Below are 7,236 nucleotides of genomic sequence, written 5' to 3' on the forward strand. Positions count from 1 at the left end.
TGGAAGACTCAATCCGTAATCTGGAATGGGAATCCTCTAACCGGTCTAAGACACTCGAGGAAATTTCTCAGAACTTACAACCGAGAAACATCAAAGATTTTCCTTGGTTTTAGTAAGGAGAGTCTTTGGGTTCTCACGGGATTTTCAACAGGACACTGTCTCCTCAACGAACACCTCAATAGATTGAAGCTAAGAAACACCGTCGAATGTAGATTCTGTGGGGAAAATGGGGAAACGCCAGAAAACCTCATCATTGAGTGCGCCGAGACGACAATCATTCGTGCCATAATCTTTGGTACAACTGATATCGGATATGGAGAACTAGGTCCCGTGAAGCCGTCTCATGTACTGGCTTTTGTCAAAGCCATGACACTGTATGATCAGTTATAACTCAAGAAGGGGAGCACACAATAGATCTGTAAGGTGGCAGTGATTAACCCCTTTCCCAAACAGTCTACATTCAACATTGTCTGGCCTTCGTCGGATGCCATTTTCAAATTTTGTCACTATATTGTTGAAATTTAAAGCTGGTTTTTATTTTTATACCATTTTCGTTTTGCTATAAGATTTTTAGCTTTGACAAAGAATTATTAAAAAAATATGTTTTGTTTCAAGTAAATTTGTAACCAAAGTGTTCGAGACAAATTACGGTTATATTCATTATTATTTTACAAGAGGATTATTCGGTAATTCAAAAACAACCTAAAAAGTGCTTCTTACTAGTACTGTCAATGAACGAACCAAAAATGGCACATAAACACTCTAATTAATAAATTTTGAAAACAAATATTTCGCATGAATATTAATGACTTTAACACGTGTTTGGGTTTCCGCCAAAGTTACGACTATAGAGATAATTAATTCCTTAATTTAAGTTTAAATAATAAATTAGATATTACGCCTACGCATACTGGTCGAGATGTACCATTTTTCAAGACAATAATTAAGTTCAAATTATTTCTGTTTTCCTGGGCTAATATTTAAATCGGCTTGTTATGGTGTTTTAATTTATTTCGGCATAGGGGGGTTAGGTTCTTCAGAAATCTTTCAAATTCTATTTTTCATTTTTTAGCATGTGTTATTTTGAGTCCCGAGATAATATTATATTTTTCTTTTATTCAGGGCTCTTCAAGATAAAGTGAAAAATGGAAAAGTAGCATTGAATGACGGAATAACAGCTGAGATACTTAGGAACGCCGGCGGCCGGTAGGAGAACTTGGAAAATCCTAGCAAATATATACACCAGCTGTCTAAGGAGAAAACATGTACCGCAAGACTGGATGCGCCAACATAATTTTAATTCGTAAGAAAGGCAACAAAGAAGACATCAGAAATTATAGATCAATAAGCCTGCTATCGGTAACATACAAGATATTCACAAAAATGTATAAAGAACAGAATACAAAACACCTCGCAAAACACTCTATATAGACCCTGCACAACCACGAGAACAAGCAGGCTTTAGAAGCGGCTTCAGCACAATTGATCACATATATACATACGCTAAGAGAAACTATCAGCCGAACAAAAGAATACAAATTTCCACTAGCTATAGACAAGGCTTTCAACTTGATATATCCTAAGGAAATAATAAAAGCCCTAGCAAATCAAGATATTGACAAGTCTTACATAGAAACTCTCGCCAATATATAGAAAGAAAAAGATATTCTATAGAAGCCAAAGTAAGAGTAATGGTATATAAAACAACCCTAGAGTTTCCAACTGGCAAAAGAGTACGAAAGGGAGACGCAACATCCCCAAAGCTGTTTACAGCAACAGTAGAAAGAATCTTCCGTTAACTAGATTGGATCAAAAAAGAATTAAAATATATGGAGAATATCTTAATCATCTAAGATTCGCTGACGACATAGTCCTAATAGCCAATAGACCTGAAAAACTACAAACACCAATTAACGAACTAAATACAGCCAGCAATAAAGTAGGTCTCAAAATTAATTTAACTAAAGCTAAAGTAATGTACAGCGAACTAGTAGACAGAAAGGACATTCCAATAAATAACACAAAACTGGAAATAGTAGAAGAATACATATATTTGGGATAACTAATACACAGATCGGGATCTCTACTACCAGAAATCAACCGAAAAATAAGTTAGCATAGAGTACTTATGGAAGAAACTCGATCATATCCAAATCAAGAATGCCACTTTATCTAAAGAAGCAAAACCTTCGACCAATGTATATTACTAGTCAACACCTATGCATGCGAAACCTGGGCACTTAAAACCGATATCATAAGGAAACTGCAGGTCGCACAACGCTCATTGGAACGAAATATGCTGTGAATAACAAAGAGAGGCCGTAAAAAAATAGAACATAATGGATACGATAAAAGACCCAGGTAATAGGTGTCATCCACAGAGTCAAATTCCCCAAGTGACAATGGGCAGGACATCTGGCAAGAAGGACGGAAAATAGATGGACCACAAAAATTACAATTACGTGGGTACATTATTGTACCCACGAGGAATTAACAGACCTAGAGGAAGACAAAACCTGAGATGGGACCATGATTTTAGGATATTAGCAGGGATAACTTGGGCCCGCATAGCCAACAATAGCCAACAATGGGCCCAACTTCAAAGAGAGTATCTAAACATGTGAGGGAGGCTACACCATAACTGGAAATGGTTGAATGAGCTGAGAATGATGATGATGATGATGATATGTATATTACAAGCATCTACGCAAAAATGCAACAACACAAATAAATATCAGTTACTTACGAAATGAAACAAAATCCTGTTCAATATCTCCTCTTACACGCTGTTAATAAGTATATATATTTTTGGATAAAATATATATTTTTGGAACTTCATCTCTCCATGAATTGCTCTTCCAGTACTTTTTGGTACCGGTTTCTCCATAATTGTTGTTAATAATTTCTCATCTGTTTTTTTTTCTGGTTAATAATTTTTAAACTGTGTTTTGTTCTATAATTCTTTATATTTGTTTGCAAACATAAAATTGCAGTTAGAAGGAATTGGAAAAAAACCGCAATTGGAAGTGGGGAAAATTAATTAGTAGCAAATCAAATTTTTCCTTCAATCATCAGAAGCAAAAAAAATATATATCTATTATAACGCCAAAGGTTTAGGCGTGATTCTCACTACAACGTACCGCCACCGTCACATCGAGTCGCCGGCCAGCACAGTAAATATTCTTATACAGAGTGACAATTTGAAAACGAACAGTGTTTAATATTACCTCTACCGATGATAGTATGAAAAATTTTTGGCGAAATACGTCAATTTACTTCAAGGGGGACAATTTTTGAGGCATTTGTTGTCGTGTTACTTTCAACCCTTTGACCCCCAGGGCACCTACCCCTAAAATTTTAAATGGCAACCCCTATTTCTTTTACTATTTTTGTGTTCTTTATAAAATTCTGCATAAACTGCATTATTATTTTGTCAAAATTGTGATATTTAACCTCACAAATGGATGAAATGAATTTAAATCTAATTTTAAAACGGATTGCATTCACCGCCTCATAGAACTTCAGTTAAAAATGTTTGTACCTATCAATACTAATCATTCTAAATTCCTTTATTTATTTACATTTCGTCTTCGATATCGCCACTACAAAACATAAAGTAATTTAATTTTTTTGCCGTTTTCGACAAAACAAAATTCTCGTTTTGCTTATTCCTGATATTTCGAACAAATGATAAGTAGGTACTTGTTCTTTATTTTCCGACTCCTGGTGTTCATTATTTATTTCATGTTCTTCCAGAATCAGTGAAATAAGCTGTGAAAGTTAGTTTCATAAACAATTTCAATAGTTTTCAATTATTAGTGTTGTTTCTTAAAATGGTTTACACTGTTGCTGAACGCGTAGAAATGATTTTTATTTACGGAGCTGAAAACCACTACAATTTTTTGTAAATCAAGTTGACTTGTTTATAGATGTATATGATGTGCATTTCCCAGACAAATGTATAAGAAATTCAATCATCTTGGTCTCATTTTGCGCCTTGGATCAGATCCGATCAGATCAGGTTGATGTAACAGAAGAAACTTAAATTGCTTATCCAAGAAAGTCCTATGGGTATTTCGCCACTGGAAGAACCAAAATCTACAAAATAAGATAGTTATTTTTTTCTAAACACTGCTGCGTTAATCTAACGGAGTCTAGTTGTCAGCCAGTGGCTTAATAATGAACAAAAATTTGCCTAACTAACAAAAAAAATGTTTGAGAAGTATATCTCTTTCCGTCGTCGGAAGCAAAAAAATACAAAAAAAAACAAAGAAAAAAACTATTTATAATATCTAAATGCAACTATTCGAGAACACTTTGGTTTTATTAAAACCGTTGACGTTCTGATAAAATGACATTATATCAAGTTAAACTTCAAAATTAACAATTACTTCCTGATAACAATTACTTAATAACGTAAAACTAAAAAGCTTTAAAACTTTCTGTAAGATTATTTTTAATTTGTTTTTAATTTTTACGTGTGTTATTTATGTTATGTTCTTTAAAATCAAAAAAGCGATTGTTACTAACATGTAGGGGAAAGGAGTCGAATATCGAACAGTGGCTAATATCGATCATCTTAGTTTTACACAATCCTACAGAGATATAAAACTATTGAATGCCGTGCTAAGATTCAGGCAGTTTAATTGTAAGGTCGAGTGTGTACGCTCATAAATAGTTTTTGTGCAGTTTTCTTATAGTTTTTTCGGCTTTTTAAATAAGGTTTGTATTTGTCAGGGTTAGAAAACCCTATGCTGTTTTGCTATCATGGCATTTTAAGGTGTTTTATGTAGTGTTTACAAATGTTATACTTGATTGAGGTTGAGAGTTTTCAATGTTAAAAAATGGCGTCCTTACGGCGGGCAATATCGGCCAGCCTGATCGATATTACACGCCTATGATCGATATTGGCCTAATGCCTTATATTCTTTGCAGATGTCCCCAAAAAATATGTTCGTAAGACAAATCGCTCTGCATGGTCTGAGGAAAATATGAAACGGGCTGTGAAGGCGGTTGAACGGAAGACACAGTCCATTAGAAAGGCGGCAAAATTAAATGGAATACAATATGCCACGTTATGCGACAGATTGAAAAACAGGTATCCTAGTAAAAAAGTAAAATTAGGTAGGAAACCTGTATTAAATGAAGATCAAGAGACAGAACTGGCAAGTCATATTTTAAAATTGGCAAACATGTTCTACGGATTGACACCAAGTAAAATCAAACAACTTGCTTTTGAATATGCAGTTGCAAATAACTTACCACATAATTTTAACGTCGAAAAGAAAACCTGCGGTAAAGATTGGCTGCGTGGTTTCTTAGCACGGCATCCACGAATTTCTCTCAGACGTCCAGAAGCTACCAGTCTTAACCAAGTAATTGCGTTTAATCGAAAAGATGTGACTTATTTTACGACAATTTAGAACTAGTCTTTGAAAAATATAAATTTCCTGCAAGACGCATTTATAACGTGGATGAGACGGGAATTAGTGGAGTACATAAACCTCATCGAGTTTTGGCGGAAAAAGGGAGAAAACAGGTGGGTGCAATTACAAGTGGCGAAAGGGGTCAGACAACCACTGTTGTATGTTATATGCAAAGACATTATAAAGACAGACCGAACATCTCATTCATAAATACTCGTTGGTAGTGTATCAAACATTCCAATGTGTCAAACAAGGACAGAAGAGACAGAGAAGTCTAAAATTTCCGACCCCGGCAACTAGGCGCATTTGGATTGTTCTAATGGCCAGTGGCGTATCGTTTTTTGGAACGAATTTAATTAGGAAAGTAAAAGTAAAGTAATTAGTAAAATTTTTACTCCATACTAATATACTACATTAACACTTTTTCGTTAGATGAGTTTTGTTATAAGGTCTAATATAATAATATAATTAATATCCCACACTTATGTTGAAACGTTAGTAGATAGTTTTCGAAAATCGCTCCAACGTAGATATTCAATTTAAACTTTCAGTTACTTCTATATAAACACTCAGTTACTTTTGAATACTTACAGGGTGACTCAGGCTTCCGAAACAGTTCTATATTAGGTTTGTGGTTAGTGATTTTTCTTTCAATTTTTTTTTAGAATATGGAGGCAATGGTAAAGCACGTTTTAGACATTTTTGTAAACATAGGTGGCCGGAACATATTTTCAAACTAAAGTTGTAGATTTGCCATTAAATTTCCATTCCAGAAATACCTAGGGTTGCCACCTGTCCTTCTTTGAAAAGGACAGTCCTTTTTTGGAATAACGTGTCCTTTTGACTTTTTTTGACTTAAAGAGTCATTTTTATTTACGTATTTTCCCTGAGAGAAGAAGATAACTTAGAACTTCCCGTTTAATCTCTGAGAAAATTACCTACAGCAAACAGAAATATTCTTTTCGTCCAAATTTAATTAGAGATGTTATAAAACTTATTAGTAAATTTTTCGTGTTTAGAATAGGCAACATTATTCGAATATGATTAGAATTTCCCGTTTAATCTCAAATGATAGTTTAGGTTTTAGTTTTACCTTTTTTGATCTTAAAAAGAACTTTTCAAAATTAGTAATTAGTAACGATTTAGTTAGTTCGCAATCGATAGCTTCCTGTGAAGTACTGTGTAATAGTTGTTTAATCTTTTATTATTAATAACTTTTCCTATACCTAAAATCAATATTTATTTTAATCCTTTTAGTCTCTCAATAGAGGGCATTTATCATTAAAAGTATCAAATCTGTGTGCTACAGTATGGGATTTCTGTCTCATAATAATGAATATTACGTTTATTTACAAATCCATTACTTAGGTAGCTTAATCAGACAATCAAATTTTAGTTAAACGTCCCAATCTTCATGAACTGTATTAAGCATATGTATTGAATCACCCTGTATGTTGACAAAAATATTTTGAAAATGTGCGTTACAATGGCCCCGATCTTATGTAAAGATTGAAATAAAAATCACAAACCAAAAACGTAATAGATAAAAAGCTTTTTTGGAGGCCTGGGTCACTCTGTATATAGGTATGTATAAAACTAGTACCTAGCCTAAGAATTATTTATAGTTCGTCCCATTCTAAAAAAAGGTAAACACACCGTACAAATAACTCTAGGAAGAGGTATTTGTATTGTACGGTGGTAAAAACTTGACTAAACAAGACCGAAGGGGCAGATACTAGATATAATTAAGCAATAAAATGTAAAAAAGGTCGGGTAAACACCTTTGTTTATTTGTTGAGCAAAATTCCTT

Source organism: Sitophilus oryzae, unplaced genomic scaffold (genome assembly GCF_002938485.1).
Source record: "Sitophilus oryzae breed Bouriz unplaced genomic scaffold, Soryzae_2.0 scaffold_465_pilon_pilon, whole genome shotgun sequence".
Taxonomy (NCBI): domain Eukaryota; kingdom Metazoa; phylum Arthropoda; class Insecta; order Coleoptera; family Curculionidae; genus Sitophilus; species Sitophilus oryzae.